This window comes from Eriocheir sinensis, chromosome 47 (genome assembly GCF_024679095.1).
Source record: "Eriocheir sinensis breed Jianghai 21 chromosome 47, ASM2467909v1, whole genome shotgun sequence".
In the NCBI taxonomy this organism is placed as follows: Eukaryota; Metazoa; Arthropoda; class Malacostraca; order Decapoda; family Varunidae; genus Eriocheir; species Eriocheir sinensis.
In genome coordinates this window covers 10,320,682-10,338,763 of record NC_066555.1, presented here as the reverse complement: position 1 = coordinate 10,338,763, position 18,082 = coordinate 10,320,682, and the positions used below count along the sequence as shown (strand labels likewise).

The window sequence follows — 18,082 nt, the reverse complement described above, 5'->3', positions numbered from 1 at the left end:
GCAGTGACCACTTTCCAATTTTATTGGAACGCATTGATTCTGTACGACAGTCACGCCTTTCTCGCTGGCGTCTAGATAAAGCAGACTGGCAGCGATTTACGGAACTTAGCTCCTCTCTTCGTCCGTTGGCTGACTTTGGAACTTCTGACGAGGCTGCATCCTATTTCGCTGATGCCCTACATTCTGCAGCCCTTCAATCCGTCCCCAGGACGTCTGGCCAGTTCCCTAAACGTCCTGTTCCCTGGTGGAACGCCGCTTGCACTACTGCTGTGCAAGAGAAGCGTGCTGCATTCTCTCGACTTCGTCGTCACCGTGGGGACCCCCAGTGTTTGGATGCTTTTCGGCGAGCGCGTGCTCGAGCACGACGCACTTTCAAGGAGGCTCAACGAATTTCTTGGAAGGCTTATCTCTCTTCCATCACTACCAGAACTACACTCACAGAAGTCTTTAACAGAGTTCGTAAGATCTCAGGGAAGTTTTCCCCCCCTCCCCCTCCAGTGTTATCGCATGCAGGGGAAACTGTGGCGGACCCTAAGACTGTTGCTGACCTATTCGCCAAGCACTTTGCCAGCGTCTCTAGGAAAGATCCTACTGCACCAGGGGCTCGTCATCGCCGGGATTTGGAATCACTCGGCGTTAACTTCGCTTCCACCGGAGGGGAGTCTTATAATATCCCATTTTCTCTCTCCGAGTTGAAGAAGGCTTTATCCCAGTGTCATGATTCCTCGCCAGGTCCAGATGGCATCCCTTATGCTTTCTTACGCAACATGTCTGACTGTGGTTTTACATTGGATCTTTACAATTTCATTTGGCGTACCGGTGATTTTCCATCTCTGTGGAGTGTGGCTGTAATTCTCCCCATTCTGAAGCCTGGGAAAGATCATCTCCAAGCAACTAACTATCGTCCTATTTCTTTAACATCCTGCATTTGTAAAGTGATGGAGAAGATGGTGAATGTCAGGCTTATGTGGTACTTGGAGAGCCGGAATTTATTGACCCCGGTGCAATATGGTTTCCGAAAGATGCGCTCCACCTCGGATGCTCTTTTATCCTTGGAGTCCTCAGTTTGTGAGGCGTTTGCCAATAATCACCACCAGGTGACCGTGTTTTTTGATCTGGAGAAGGCCTATGACACCGCTTGGTGTCATGGAATTTTACTTAACCTGTTTGAGTTTGGTCTTCGTAGCCGTCTCCCTGTTTTTATTCAGGAGTTTTTATCTCATCGTGTTTTACGGGTTAGAGTGGGGAGTACTCTTTCCGAGGTTTGTCCACTTGAGGATGGTGTACCACAGGGAAGTATTCTCAGTGTTACGCTATTTGCTGTGGCTATTAATGGAGTCGTTGGTGTCCTGCCTGATGGAGTTCATAGCTCCTTCTATGTAGACGATTTATCTATTTCGTTTTCTGCGGCAAGGATGTCGTTGATTGAACGAAAACTGCAGTTGACTATTAATAGAGTCGCCAATTGGGCAAATACGAGCGGCTTTCGATTTTCGTCCTCAAAGACAGTAGCTATGCATTTCTGTCGTCTTCGAGGCGTTCATCCGGACCCTGACTTATATCTTGGTAATAGGCGACTGTCCTGTGTAGAGACGACTCGTTACCTCGGTCTTTTATTTGATAGCCGCCTAACCTGGGTGCCTCATTTACGTTACGTTAAGGCGGCTTGTTAGAAAGCCCTGTCCCTCCTTCGTGTTTTAGCTCATACCTCTTGGGGTGCAGACAGGGATACGCTACTCCTCCTCCACAGAACACTCATCCTTTCCAAGGTGGAATATGGCTGCGAGGTATACTCCTCCGCCAAGGAGGCTCACCTACGCGTGTTGGACTCAGTACATCACGCCGGGGTCCGCTTGGCTACTGGTGCATTCCGGTCTTCACCGATACCTAGCCTCCTCGTGGATGCTGGCGTCCTGCCTCTGGATTTGAGACGCCAGTCCTCTCTATTCCGTTGCTGGTTCCGCGTCCAACGCCTTCCAGAATCAGGTCCTTGTGTGTCAATTTTGCGGGATTCCCGTTCGCCTGCATATGATGAGCGACCTAGTCTCCCTAAACCTTTTGGGTTTCGGGTAGCGTCTGCCATGACACCGTTGTCTTTCCCTCCCATTCCTATCTGCCCTTATCGAGTACCTAGGGTTGGATACTGGCAGTTGCCCGGTGTATCCGTGTGTTCTCCCATTATAGATAGTAAGAGGGATTTACCGCCATATGCGTCCCGAGCCTTATTTTTAGAGCATTTCACTGAACACTCGGACTTCATCCCTGTCTTTACTGATGGCTCTAAATTGGATGCTGGAGTTGGCTTTGGTGTTGTGTTCCCCTCCTTCTGTCGGGGAGGTAGTCTTTCTTCTGTTGCTTCTGTATTTACTGCAGAGCTGTCTGCAATAGTCCTCTCTTTACAGATTATTTTTACGCTTCCTGTCGACTCTTTTATGATCTTTAGTGATTCTCGTAGCGCTCTTTCTGCGCTGGGCTCCTTTACTCCCTCTGTTAATCCCCAAGTTTTATCTGCTCTCGAGTGGCTGTATTTGCTCAGCAACAGGGGATATCGCGTTGGGTTTTGTTGGGTTCCAGGACACGTTGGCGTACACGGGAACGAACGAGCTGATGGACTTGCAAGGGAGGCAGCAGCTAGAGCTGCCCCTCCTAGTGCTGCCCCATGTACAGATATGTTTCCAGAGATTCGCAAGGCAATTCTTGCCAGTTGGCAGGAGAGGTGGAATGCTCGGGGTGCGACTTTCAAAATGGAAGAGATTACCAGGACTGTGTCTCGTCCTTGGTCATACGAAAGTCTCCGTGACCGTCGCTCGCAGACAGCCTTGACCCGTCTTCGGCCGGGTCATACGCCCACGACCTTGACTCTTCTGAATTTTCCACCATCTGGTTAAGACTTCACTGTCATTATATTACTAAATACATCTGTGCTGTTTATCTCTCACCTAACTCTACCAACTATGTAAAATTCTTTGACTATTTGAATTCTAAAGTGGAGCACATCTTGACCCACTCTCCCTTCGCTGAAATCTCCATCCTAGGAGATTTCAATGTTCACCACCAGCTTTGGCTTTCATCCTCTTTCACTGACCATCCTGGTGAACAAGCCTACAACTTTGCTGTCCTCAACGACCTAGAGCAGTTGGTCCAGCACCCTACACGTATTCCCGACCGTCTTGGAGATCGGCCCAACATTCTAGACCTCTTCCTTACCTCAAACCCTTCTGCTTATTCTGTCAAACTGTTCTCTCCGTTGGGCTCCTCCGATCACAATCTTATTTCTGCATCCTGTCCTATCGCTCCTGTACACCCTCTGGACCCACCGAAGAGGCGATGCTTCTGGGATTTTGCCTCAGCTCGGTGGGACGACCTTAGGATGTACTTTTCAGATTTCCAGTGGAATGATTATTGCTTCCAGGATATAGACCCCTCTGTGTGTGCTCAGCGCATCACAGAGGTGATTGTCTCTGGAATGGAGGCATACATTCCTCGTTCTTTCTCTACTCCTCACGCTAAAAAGCCTTGGTTTAATCACGCTTGTTCTCGTGCTGTCAATGATAGAGAGGTAGCTCACAAAAGGTACCAGAGCCTTCAAACTAATGCTAATTATGAACTTTACATTTCTGCCCGAAATCGTGCCAAATCTATTCTCCGACTAACCAAAAATTCTTTCATTAATAGAAAATGCCAAAACCTTGCTTTCTCTAACCCTTCCCGTGACTTCTGGCATCTAGCCAAAAACATCTCCTCCAACTTCACTTCATTTTTCCCTCCACTCCTCAGTCCTGACGGCAACACTGCCGTCTCATCTATCTCTAAGGCTGAACTCTTCTCTCAAACTTTTTCTAAAAACTCCACTCTGGACGATTCTGGGCATATTCCTCCTACTCATCCCCCCTCTGACTCCTTTATGCCTGTTATAAAGATTCTTCAAAATGATGTTTTCTATGCCCTCTCTGGCCTCAATCCTCAGAAGGCTTATGGACCTGATGGAGTGCCTCCTATTGTCCTTAAAACCTGTGCCTCCGTGCTGTCACCCTGCCTGGTCAAACTCTTTCGCCTCTGTCTGTCAACATCTACCTTTCCTTCTTGCTGGAAGTATGCCTTCATACAGCCTGTACCTAAGAAGGGTGACCGCTCCAATCCCTCAAACTACCGTCCTATTGCTTCACTTTCTTGTCTATCTAAAGCTTTTGAATCAATCCTTAACCGGAAGATTCAAAAGCACCTTTCCACTTCTGACCTTCTATCTGATCGCCAGTATGGGTTCCGCAAGGGGCGTTCTACTGGTGATCTCCTAGCCTTCTTAACTGACTCTTGGTCATCCTCTCTTAGCCGTTTCGGTGAAACTTTTGCTATTGCGCTGGACATATCAAAAGCTTTTGATAGGGTCTGGCACAAATCTTTGCTTTCTAAACTACCCTCCTACGGTTTCTATCCTTCTCTCTGTACCTTTATCTCCAGTTTCCTTTCTGACCGTTCTATTTCTGCCGTGGTAGACGGTCACTGTTCTTCCCCTAAATCTATTAACAGTGGTGTCCCACAGGGTTCTGTCCTATCTCCCACTCTTTTCTGTTGTTCATTGATGATCTTCTTTCCAAAACGAACTGTCCTATCCATTCCTACGCCGATGATTCCACTCTGCATTATTCAACTTCTTTTAATAGAAGACCCACCCTTCAGGAACTTAACGACTCAAGGCTGGAGGCTGCAGAACGCTTAGCCTCAGACCTTACTATTATTTCCGATTGGGGCAAGAAGAACCTGGTGTCCTTCAACGCCTCAAAAACACAGTTTCTCCACCTATCCACTCGACACAATCTTCCAAACAACTATCCCCTATTCTTTGACAACACCCAGCTATCACCTTCCTCAACATTAAACATCCTCGGTCTATCCTTAACTCAAAATCTCAACTGGAAACTTCATATCTCATCTCTTACTAAATCAGCTTCCTCGAGGCTGGGCGTTCTGTACCGTCTCCGCCAGTTCTTCTCCCCTGCACAGTTGCTGTCCATATACAGGTGCCTTGTCCGCCCTCGTATGGAGTATGCATCTCATGTGTGGGGCTCCCTCACACAGCTCTTCTGGACAGAGTGGAGGCTAAGGCTCTTCGTCTCATCAGCTCTCCTCCTCATACTGATAGTCTTCTACCTCTTAAATTCCGCCGCAATGTTGCCTCTCTTTCTATCTTCTATCGATATTTCCACGCCGACTGTTCTTCTGAACTTGCTAACTGCATGCCTCCCCCCCTCCCGCGGCCCCGCTGCACTCGACTTTCTACTCATGCTCATCCCTATACTGTCCAAACCCCTTATGCAAGAGTTAACCAGCATCTTCACTCTTTCATCCCTCACGCTGGTAAACTCTGGAACAATCTTCCTTCATCTGTATTTCCTCCTGCCTACGACTTGAACTCTTTCAAGAGGAGGGTATCAGGACACCTCTCCTCCCGAAGCTGACCTATCTTTCGGCCGCCTCTTTGGATTCTTTTTAGGAGCAGCGAGTAGCGGGCTTTTTTTGTTGATGTTTACTTTTTTGTGCCCTTGGACTGTCTCCTTTGCTGTAAAAAAAAAAAAAAAAAAAAAAAAAAAAAAAAAAAAAACATGGTTACCTCATGTCCCGGGGAGTGCAGCCTTATTGTTATGACTGCTTGGTTCCCCTGACCGTGCGGCACTTGCTGGTCGAGTGCCCCAGTTTGGGGGACCTGCGAGTGCGATACCTGTCGCAGTGTCGGGGAGAAGACGGATCATTCCGTCTCTCGCTGACGCTGGGAGGGAGATGCCTTTCCCCGGGACATGAGGTACTTCTCTTTATGGAGAAGGCTGGCCTTCTCCATGAGTCATAACCGTTTTCTGTGTGATTTGTTTCGTCTCGTTTTGTTTGGCTTTGCTTTTAGTTTACTTTTCTAGGTTCCCTTTTCAGCCTTTTTAGTTTAGTTTTTTTTTTTCCTTTTTTTTAGTTTTTTACTCATTGAATGCGGCGCCATATGACCCTGGCTGTTGCGGCACCTAATTTAAATCAATCAATCAACATGACATAAGACCTAATGCTAGTATTATACTTGTTTCTGATTACGTTAAATATTTTCCCATTCACCTTTTCCTCCATTAACTCTTACCACAAACCTTCACGCCACACCATATGAAAAGCTTTTTTGTTGCTCACAAACATACAGCAAGGCTTCATTTTCCTCCAGTTGAACAAATCAATAATATATTTAAGCAAAAATATATGATCCAGTGTAGATTGGCCATGCATGCCTAAAGCCTGCTTGTGTTTCATTAATAATAAACTTTGTATTTGAGTATTTATTAAGTCTGCAACTAAGCAAAGTGATCCCCCGCTAGTTGTTAACATCCAGAATGTCACATTTGTTCTTATAAAGTGGCACGTTTGTCCCAACCAGCCGTTCAGATGGCATGGCGCCAATATCAAGTATCTTATAAAACAGCTTGACGTATAAAGGGGACAAAATATGCTAAGTACTTTTAATGTATTAATTTAATATGTTAGATGCTAGGGATTTATTGTTTTTTTTTTAATATTTCTTAGCAGTTATAATAACCTCGTCATTGATTATAAGGTCATTAAGTATTTAATGGTGAGAATTCATTATCCATATTACTATGATCATTTATAATATTTACTTCATTATTATCAATGTTGTCGTAATTCGCTAACTGTGTGAAATCCTCATAAAATTCATTTAATGTTATGGAAATATTGTAGTTATTTTTATGTCCATTTAGAATTGTCCAGTATACTTTAGGATCATCACTTTTAAATTTCCTAAGTTCCTTGATTAAGTTTGTCTTCTTGTTTTTTGTAACTCTTTTAAGATTTGTTTTTTACTGTATGTTATCTTCAGTCATGATGTTAAAGTTTACACTCTTCCTATGCAAATGATATTTTGACTATAGTACCGGTATTCCTTTCTATCTTCACAGCATTGTTTGTCATAACCCTCTACTGTGGCATTATTGCTCTTTTTGATATATGTCATGTTTTTATTTTCATGTTGTGGAAAAGTTGAAAGTACAGGGTCAATCAATATTTGCTTTGATTCCTGATAGATATCATCTATGGATAAATCATTTAACTTAACCATCAACTCATTTTCCTTGCGTTTACTAATATTTCTCACTTTTTTTCAGTAAAGGAAACAGCTCACGGGCAAACAACAAAAAAAACAATACTGAAAAAAAAGGCCGCAAATCACAGCTCCTATAAAAAAAAAATGAGTTTAGAGGAGTGGGCAAAAGAGAGGTTAATTTTGGGAGGAGAGGTGTCCCGATACGTTCCTCTTGAAGAAAAAAAATCTTTTTTTTTTACGTCTTGGCCTATTGCGCCGGTAGGCTTCTTCCCGGTGGATCCTGACGGTCGGTCGGTCAAGTCGTAGGCAGGAGAAAATATAAATGAAGGAAGATTGTTCCAGAGTTTACCAGTGTGAGGAATGAACGAGCAAAGATGATGGTTAACTCTTGCATAAGGGATTTGGACAGTATAGGGATGAGCTTGAGTAGAAAGTCGTGTGCAACGGGGCCGCGGCAGGTGGGGAGGCATGCATAGCAGTGCACAGCAGTTAGCGTGAAAATATCGATAGAAGATAGAAAGAGATGTAACGTGGCGGCGGAATTTAAGAAATAAAAGACTGTCAGTAAGAGGAGAGGAGTTGATGAGACGAAGAGCCTTAGAGTCTACTCTGTCTAAAAGAGCTGTGTGAGTGGTAAGCAACTGTGCGGGGGAAAAGAACTGGCGGAGACGGTACAGAACGCCCATCTTCGAGAAAGCTAATTTAGTGGGAGGAGATGTAAAGTTTCAGGTTAAGATTTTGAGTTAAGGATAGACCGAGGATGTTTAGTGTGTATATATATATATATATATATATATATATATATATATATATATATATATATATATATATATATATATATATATATATATATATATATATATATATATATATATATATATATATATATATATATATATATATATATATATATATATATATATATATATATATATATATATATATATATATATATATATATATATATATATATATATATATATATATATATATATATATATATATATATATATATATATATATATATATATATATATATATATATATATATATATATATATATATATATATATATATATATATATATATATATATATATATATATATATATATATATATTTTAAGTCTTCGCCTGTAGCGCCGGTAGGCTTTCTTCAGGGGCCTGGTGGTCGGCCCAAGCCCGTCATAGCGCAAGCATTTTTTTTATAGTGGCACCATTTGAGCTTGTCTTATGCTGCCCCCCGAAACTCATTCTTGATTCACTTGGACGGTTTCTTCTAGAGTCCGGGTTGATGGATGGTCTTCAGGACAGCATGTGGGTAGTCTTGGGCCACTCAGCGGTGACTGAAAAATCCCAGGCGTTAGCGGGTGGATTCGAACCGACGTCGTCCATGGCGCGGTGAATGTGGGGTCCGCACGCTAACCACTCAACTACCGCCTACCCTATTTTGTCGAAGAATAGGGGATAGGTGTTTGGAAGATTGTGTCGAGTTGATAGGTGGAGAAATTGAGTTTTTGAGGCATTGAAGCACACAAGGTTCCTTCTGCCCCAATCGGAAACGATAGCAAGGTCTGAGGTTAAGCGTTCTGCAGCCTCCAGTCTGGAGTCTTTAATTCTTATACATATACACTGTTTCTCTCAGCATTCCACTTTCCTGGGCTTGCACTTTGTCCTACGTCCTGGGCACTCATGCTTACAGTGGGTACATTCCCTGGCCCCATAAATTTCAGTCTTGCGTGTAATCCATTGTGTACATCAGATACTTGCGGCTCATAATCCATTACTCTAAGAACTACCACATACTGCGTAACTTTTGGTGAACCTAATTAGTAATATATGGTTGTATTGTATGTAGCTGTAGGCTCACCAATACCACGATCCTCCCCCATCCTTCCATTAAATACAAACACGATGATTTTTTTTCAAATTTTAACCTGTTTCCTGCCATATAAATTATTGTCTTGGGAGTTAGGTCTAGGTTTTCCCTCTTAGCAGTTGTACCATAATTAGTTACACCTGATCATCACCAATATCAGAGGGGACATCAGGCATAGTCAGTGCTAACATTAAAATCACCACAAAGTACATGCATATAATCATCATTAGTAGAAGTTCTATAAAAGTATCCAACCCATCAAATCCTCTTCTTTATCATATCCTGAGTGTAAAGGGAGAATGTAAAATCGCCTCAGTACCAGGGGTGGCTTTCATCAAAGTTCCCAAGTCCTTGGAAGTGTGCTCAAGGAGCCCCAAGCCTGCGAGAAACCTTGGGCATGTTTCGCGAAAGCTCCCAAACCTTGGAACTCTGCCTATCTCGCTCACCGCCTTGGGGGGCCGTGCGGGGTCTCCCAAGCGCTCCCAAGGAAGGTCCCAAGCGTCAGACTGTAAACATGGCAGCCCGTGAACAACCCCGCCAGCACCGACCAAGGAATTTTCGCCCGAGAAGGGACATCTTTAACGAGTATGATGACACCGAGTTCAAGAAGAGGTACAGGGTGGATCGTGCTGGCTTGTTGTTCGTCACTGACTTGGTGCGATACGTGATTGGCAACAGGACCGACACGAGCCGTGGGGTCACAGCGGAGCTGAAAGTGGCGTTGACTCTGCGATACCTCGCCACCGGGAAAATGCAACAGTGCAGCGCAGATGACTTTGAAGTTTCCCGGGCCACAGTCAGCAGAATCATCACCCAGACCGTGGATGCTCTCGTGACACAAGAGAATATGAGGCGGTTCATGGGCTTTCCTTTAAACCGGGGGGAGCAGCAGAGATGAAGGCAGAGTTTGCCGAAATTGCTGGTTTTCCCGGTGTGATGGGTGCTGTTGATGGCACCCACGTAAGAATAGTGGCCCCACATGAGCACGAAGAAGTGTACGTCAACCGCAAGAACTACCACAGCATCAATGTGCAAGTGTTATTTGATGCACAGTACAAGCTGCGGGACATGGTGGCGAGGTGGCCAGGGTCTACTCACGACTCACGGAGTCTAAGAGAGAGTGGTCTCTGGGACATCTTTGAGCAAGATCTAGCCGGCCCTGGGGGTTACATTCTCGGGGACAGTGGCTATCCCTCAAAGCGATGGCTGCTTACACAATACCCACGGTCACAAGAAGGACAGCTTACAACAGGTATGTAAATCTGAAAATCAAGTTTTAGGCCACAGTACCAGTAACTACAATAAAGCATATCATGAAACACCTCATTTATGTGCAGGAACACATATGTGCGCTATTGGAATATGTTGAGGTGGGAAACCCAAAACTTAACCATCTTAACTTTGATCGCCCATAATGTAGCCATGTTATGACAGATTGGTGTATTCCCAACAAATAAAAGAAAATATTTGTTCATAACATTCACTAGAGCATCCAAAGCATATTTACAAGATAATAAATTACATTAAATATGGGTTTAAAGAAAATTGGGCACAAGTTAAAGGAAGGACTGAATGCCATTCAAATTGTTTTTCTTTTCACTAGTTTTATATTATATATATTTGTGTGACTGAAGTAAACTTTTCATTTCATGTAGAATCAAGCAGCATTGACTTTTTATGTAACATAGGTTGTAAATGATGTTGCACACATTCATTTAAACGTTTTTATACTGAAACAATAATACATTACGGACAGCTTACCTGATGCCCCCTTTTTATCATTCCAGTGCACACAAAAGAACAAGGAGCGTGGTCGAGAGGGGCATCGGTCAGCTCAAACGCCGATTTCACGTCCTGCACGGAGAAATCAGGCTCGAACCCAGAAAAGCTTGCAGAGTCATTATGGTGTGTGGCAAACTCCACAACATTGGCAAGCTACCTAACATCGAGCTTGACGAAGAGGTAAGCAGAATAATAATAATAAATAGTATTAGTGCTAGACTATGAAAGGGTGATTAATATTAACATGTCAGTTTTTAACTGTATTGATAATATTAGAGAATATTATAATAGATATTAACCCACCCACATACCTTGAGATTTTCTACATTCACTGTTTTTGTGGATGTATAATTGTATAATTTCTAGAGCTATATCCCACCTCCAACTATATTTCTCAGTATGAGTTATACAGTCATCTTTGTAGATACTTTGTCTTTCAGTCCATCACATAAAATATCGTAAAGTATTAATTAAGCATTATACATTATGACATCCTTCTTTAAAATAATATTAATTGTATGAGAACTCTTTCAATGGTAGTAGTACACTCAACCCTTTAACAGACTCCATAACTGCCACAGGATGACATTGGTGATGAGCCTGCTGGTGATGAGTGATTCCAGCCAGAGGATGGCAGACCTGCTGCTGTCCATGAAGGGACTCTCAGAGAACACATTGCTCGCCAACATTTTAGGTGAGGAAAGGTTTGAACCCCTAATATATATTTTCTTGTATTATTTGGTCCATAGGTGGCAGGTATAATACTCATCCCCTTTCAATACTGGTCACATTTATTCACAATCTTTTCCAGTTTATTATTTTTTTTTTGTAATTTGCAAGCAGCAACTCTGGGCAATATTTATACGCAATCCCCGTCATTTCTTTACCTGCCACTACCACACTAACCCTTTCTATACCTTCCCTCAAGTCAGTTACAGTCTTAGTCACACTCACATTCAGAAGCTTTGAAAAGAATTTCAGTCATCTCCAACTCGTCCAGCCTCCATCTTTAAACGATATGTAGCCCCATACATTTATCATCCTTATCATTTATTTTTTCATCTTTCTCTGGTGAATGCCACATTTCAGTCCGTTCATGGATGATTGAGATTGAGTGTAATACTTGGTTAACTTTTTCGCAATGCAAGTTTTAATTCCTCGCAGGGTTGTGGCATAAGCTGTTGCAATGGCCCCCCTTGAACAGCTCTACAAGGAACATTGTCTTCAATCAATTGATCAATGAGGACTTACGCTGGGGGGCGTCACCTTGCCCACCTTACAACGACAAGCCCAGGAATCCCTCCAGACAAGGCATTGATGGACTGTGCGGGTAATATAAGTTGAATCAGTCTTACGGAGTAGTCACCAGTTTGACACAGTCATTCTTGAATCATATTCGTAATGCAGACATTCTAATGTACATATTCATCAAACTTGCAAAGCACTTTTGGGCAAAGTCGGTTCTGCATGGGATCTTCATGCAAGGATGTAAAATAAATTACATGTTTCAGAACCATTTTGTTTATTGTTCTCCCTTAAGTTTTTTGGTCAATACGATTTTGTACAATGCCTCTTTTGGGCCATCACATGTTCAATGTTTGCTCTTAGAAGTGCAAGTTCTAGTTGTTTTATTTCGTCATTGTTGTAACACTGCTGATCATCGAAAGTTGGTGTGGCCATCACAATGCTGTACTCTACATCGGGGGCAGGGCAGCTTTCTTCTCGTTGGTTGCTGGAAAAAAATACACTTGTCAACACAAGCGAAGATAATAGGCTGATAATCATCCTTTAACACAAATAGGAACTGTAAGAAAGGTCGGTAAAGGTTGACAAAAAGTACATTTATGGATGTTTCCTGTTTCTCACATTAACCTTTTATCGGCCAAATGGCCTCTTGCAGACTCCTTACATTCTTATAATAACCTGTTCCATGATGACATGTGAGTAACACAACCTTACAAATAGGTTTACAATATTTACAGAACATGTTCACAGTACTAACCATAACTGCCCTGGATGGTGCTATCCAGACACAGCTCCCGCAGAGGCACTGTCCACGGCTTGTTGGTCACTGAAAGAAACATAAAAGTGGTTAATATAAGTGATAGGTTGGATACAGGTAAACTATGACAAACTTTCAATATTATTTGTTAACATAATTGTTTGCATTGAAAATCACCAGTGGACTAATTAACTTCTGTACTTTAAACTTCCTTTAGCAAACTTAAGTCTGCAAACCAAACTATTTCATTAATAAGCTTGTATTTTATTTTATTTTTCTGTAGGTCCTGCCCATGGCATAGTAGGCTTTCATGAGAGGTAATTTTGACGACTTTTGAACAAAGTCGCTGAAGTTTTGTGCTCTCGAAAGATCATTGAATAATTTGCCATCCCTCAGCGATGATTGAACCACTTGGCAATGTCTAAAACATTTACAGAACATGTTCACAATACTAACCACAACTGCCCTGGATGGCGCTGCCCAGACACAGCTCCTGCAGAGGCACTGTTCGCAGCTTGATGTTCTCTGAAACACATACAAAAGAGGTTAATACAAGTGATCGGTAAGATAATTGTTTCTAAAATAGGCTTTTTAAATTTGCATTGAAAATCACTAGTGGACTAATTAACTTCTGCACATTAAACTTCCTTTAACGAAACCAAAATATTTCATTAATAAATTTACTTTTATTTTTATTTTTTGTAGGTGCTGCCTATAGCATAGTAGGCTTTCTCGAAGGGTAGTTTTGACGACTCTTGCACAAAGTCGCTGAAGTTAGTGTTCATGGAAGATCTGTTGATAATTTTTCATCCCTCAGCGATGGTTGAACCATTTGGCAACCGCCTTCCCAATTTGGTAGGGCTGGGGTGGGGATCATAAAGGAAGGGCAGTGAATATAAGATTATTGTAATGGAGCTTAAAATTATCCATGGTTATTACAAGCTCTTTTGAGTATCTTGAGAAGGGTTTGAAGTTTCAGTGTCATCACAAAAGAGTAACTGTGTACTAATTTACCTTTTTTTCAACCATTTGTCTGCACAGCAATACAGTGTGGTGAGCGGAGGATGTTGCTCAAACGAAGTAATGGTTCATTCAGGTAACGTTATACTCGCTCAACTGTCAGCCTGTTCGCATCCAAGCCATCGGAAACGCCCGAAATGCTTTAATTTTCAATCCCCAAAATGGTTTCCACGGCCATGGCCACCTCTGATAGCTCCTTAGGAGGAGGTATGCCACCTGAAAGATTAAACAATTGCATGAGTAACTTAATTTTCAGTCACCAAACCAAAATAAATGTAGCTTTGACATTTACCATATAGTTTGTTTTGCAATTACTCGAATCTTGTTTGGTTTGAAGTTTGACAAAGATTTGAAATGGGAATTATAAAATGGCTTAAAAAATATCTTGCTATACGAGGAAGGCCCACTGGTGGAAAGTAAATTTAAAGAAATGACGAAGATTAAATATGGTAAGCGGGTAAAAGAATTACAACATATGGCAAGAGGAACAGGTGTAATTAAATTATATCTGATATTATGAAGCAAAATAGAAATCTCATAGTTTACATATGGGACTCAAAGATCTGGAGGGAAGATCTCAATATAAGGATCCACTTGGTCTTAGGAATTAATACATTCCTTACCTGTTCCACGCACAGCCTTCCTGTATTGGTTTATCTCCTCCCTCCCTTGTGCTTTGAGGGTTCACCATTTTTTTTCGACTTCGGCGACATCCCTCATTACTTCGGGAAATGACGCATTGATCTGGGTGATGATCATCTCCCAGACCTCCCCCCGTTGTCTAGCTGTGATGTGTTGATTAAATTTTTTTCCCTCAACAATCCTCCTGTGAGCTGTTACCAGCTCCAGAGGAGAAGGGAGGCCTCCTTTCTCCAGTTTGCCTTCCTTTTGTATGGTATGCGGGAGGATTTCATCATGTTGCAGCCCCTGAAAATGCAGAAAAATCAAAAGAGTTGATAGTGCCAGGAGGGAGTAACATTTTCAGTAGTCAACCTTTTTCCAGTACTGAAGCTTTCTCCAAGAATCCTCTTACGGTAATATAATCTACTAACTCTCTCTCTCTCTCTCTCTCTCTCTCTCTCTCTCTCTCTCTCTCTCTCTCTCTCTCTCTCTCTCTCTCATACATGGGGCGTCAGACAGCATGTGCTTTATCTTATTCCCCTCTCTCACGCATAAGGCACACCTTGCTTCCCCATGTGGCCCACCAATATATATTACTATTAACTCTCTCATACCTGGGGCGTCAGACAGCATGTGCTTGATCTTAATCCCCTCTCTCACACATAAGGCACACCTTGCTTCCCCATGTGGCCCTAAACATGCTTCTATGCATTTTCATATCCTACTCTTCCTACATCACCATTCACTTCCTTTCTCTCTTCCTTAGGCATTTCAACCTCCCTTTCCTCCTTTCACTGTTCACTCTCGCTCCCTTCCTTTTAGACATAACACTCCTAGATGAAGTTCTCAAACCTACCTGTTTCACTGGCGTGGTAGGTAGGTGACTGCGAAGGCACAGATGAGACGTCTGCGCCTCTCCAGGGTGATGATGGAAGTGTTGAGGCCCGTATGTAGGTGAGGCCTGGCGAGGCGCCACCCGGCTAAATGTTTGTTTACATCGTGGTGCCGTTGAAGATCCAGACGGAACAAAAATACGTGCACATATTCCTTACAATGAAGATACTATCGCTGTATTTCAACTAAATATCAATTGTTTATATTTATAATTCCATAATTATACATAAGAAGTGTAATTTAGGTTAACTGAAGACATATTAGACGTCAAAGCGACGCGGAGGATTGGCAACGCTGGTTTTTCCCAAGACCGCCCCCAATCCTTCTTGGAAGTGGCTTGTGGCGCGGTAATGAAACACGCCCAAGAAATTCTCCCAACTGCGCATGACGTCATCACCCCTGGGAGAGCACTATGATGAAACCCACCCCTGCTCATTTCTTTCTTTCTTTCTTTATTTATTTTTTATGCCGCGGCCTATTGCGCCGGTAGGTTTCTTTCCCGGTGGGGCCTGATGGTCGGCCCAAGGCTTCTTTCCCGGTGGGGCGTGACGGTCGGCCCAGCCCGCTCTGGCGCAGGCGAGTGTTTATAGTGGCGCCATCTTGCATTGGCTCATGCTGCCCTCCCGGAGGCATATTTCTGGACTGTACCACAGTACTGCGCGCTGCAGTGAGAACGGATGGAAGACACCGTTTGAGGAGAGACTTAACTAGACCTCGCCGACGCTCACCTTAACCTCTCTCTCTCTCTCTCTCTCTCTCTCTCTCTCTCTCTCTCTCTCTCTCTCTCTCTCTCTCTCTCTCTCTCTCTCTCTCTCTCTCTCTCTCTCTCTCTCTCTCTCTCTCTCTCTCTCTCTCTCTCTGTGTGTGTGTGTGTGTGTGTGTGTGTGTGTGTGTGTGTGTGTGTGTGTGTGTTTTCGTATCGCTTCTGTGTGTGTGTGTGTGTGTGTGTGTGTGTGTGTGTGTGTGTGTGTGTGTGTGTGTGTGTGTGTGTGTGTGTGTGTGTGTGTGTGTGTGTGTGTGTGTGTGTGTGTGTGTGTGTTTTCGTATCGCTTCTGTGTGTGTGTGTGTGTGTGTGTGTGTGTGTGTGTGTGTGTGTATTTTTTCCTCTCTCTCTCTCTCTCTCTCTCTCTCTCTCTCTCTCTCTCTCTCTCTCTCTCTCTCTCTCTCTCTCGGTTATATATTTTAAAGTGGGATCAATAAAAGCGTTCTTTTAAGGAGTAAACATACGCTTATATTAGATAAATTTCAAAGCATGCTCTTAATATTATTGTGTGTGTGGGGGTGAGTGTGTGTGTGTGGGTGTGTGTGTGTGTGTATATATATCTCTATATATATATATATATATATATATATATATATATATATATATATATATATATATATATATATATATATATATAATGTGTGTGTGTGTGTGTGGTCCTAATGGCTACTCCTGTGCGACTTGGCATTAGCCAAGTTTTTTGCAATATTTTCAGCTAGATTTCTTGGCCTCTTTGTCTTTGCATTTTGCATCAAAGAGTTAGGTTTTCTTCCTTTTCCGAGAGGTGCTGCGCCCTTCGGTTTTCCCTGTCCCCTTCGAGCAATTGATGCTGGTTGGCACCGAATTTTTCCTCGGCCAGCTCCAGTAGTAGTGACATCAGTTCCCAAAGTGTACAGCATGCTGTTTAGCATGTTTGAATTTTTTATCTTTCTTATCCTTTTTACTGCTGCGGCGAAAGCTGCCACGGTATGTTCATCTCCGTGTTTTTCCGTCGCATCTTGTACAGCAGCGACAAATTCTGAAATATCTAAACACCGTTCTTCCTTTATTTTCATGACTTGTTGTGGTGGTTCAGTGTCCTCTTCTCTCTTCTGGAAAAACAGTTGTTTTGCCGACAGCCTCCACTTCTGGCGGTGGTTCTAACAACCCTCTGAAAAAAGTTTCTGGAGGGGTGTTCTCTTCTCCGACTGCCACTGACGCCAGCCACCGCCTGTTTTCACTTGTTGCAGCGAATACTTGGGGGAGGGCTGTCATGCTGTGTTCTGCACAGGCGACTTGGTGTTTACAGAGAGCACCATTTTGTCCCACGTTACATTCACAGAAGCCAGCCTTCACATCTACAGCATACTCAAGGGATGCAGCAGACTGGCTCCTCACAGTATATCTTCCGTTGCCTAGGGAAGTGACAGCGTCAAGGGACAGTGTCCCCATACTTACATTTTTTGTCCTCCGCCTTCCTACAGCAACGTGTTATATGCCTTGCACCTGAAAAAAAAAAAAAGAAATGTGACACGATGTACACACACACACACACACACACACACACACACACACACACACACACACATACACACACACACACACACGTCACACGTATTTTTAAAATTACATCAACTACGCAGTTCCCACGATCAATGTTAATGCAATAACGAATAATTCTAATCGAGATGACAATGTGAAGATTGAGAAGTGTAGGTATGTGCATAGCCTTATAATTTTCATTGATTTGATACCTGGGAGAGACATATCAAGTATTGGGGTTGACAATTTTCTACATGCTTACCTATTCAGGACAACTTCCTTGATGATGCACATGGTTGCCTCGCAATAATTGTTGGTGTTATGACCCCGTAGCATCGCACCTGCCCTGAACGTAACAGCCCATTCTTCTCTCCTTTCCATTAGAGTGTCCAGGTAGCTGAAAAGCGAACAGTTAGGATAGTAGATGATGATAATAATAAATTTATTAGTAATTTCATCGAAAAATAATAGTAGTAATAAATACACTAACTACTACTACTACTACTACTATA

At 42.8% G+C, this 18,082-nt stretch overlaps 1 long non-coding RNA gene across 1 annotated transcript; it reads right to left on the bottom strand.

Moving 5' to 3' along the window:
* Positions 1-12,349: 12,349 nt before the first annotated feature.
* On the bottom strand, positions 12,350-13,276 carry LOC126981374 (uncharacterized). Its single transcript, XR_007733920.1, has 3 exons — positions 13,208-13,276; positions 12,752-12,820; positions 12,350-12,481 (listed from the first exon to the last, which is right to left on the bottom strand). It is a non-coding gene; the product is annotated as an uncharacterized LOC126981374 (long non-coding RNA).
* Between the last annotated feature and the right edge of the window lie 4,806 nt (positions 13,277-18,082).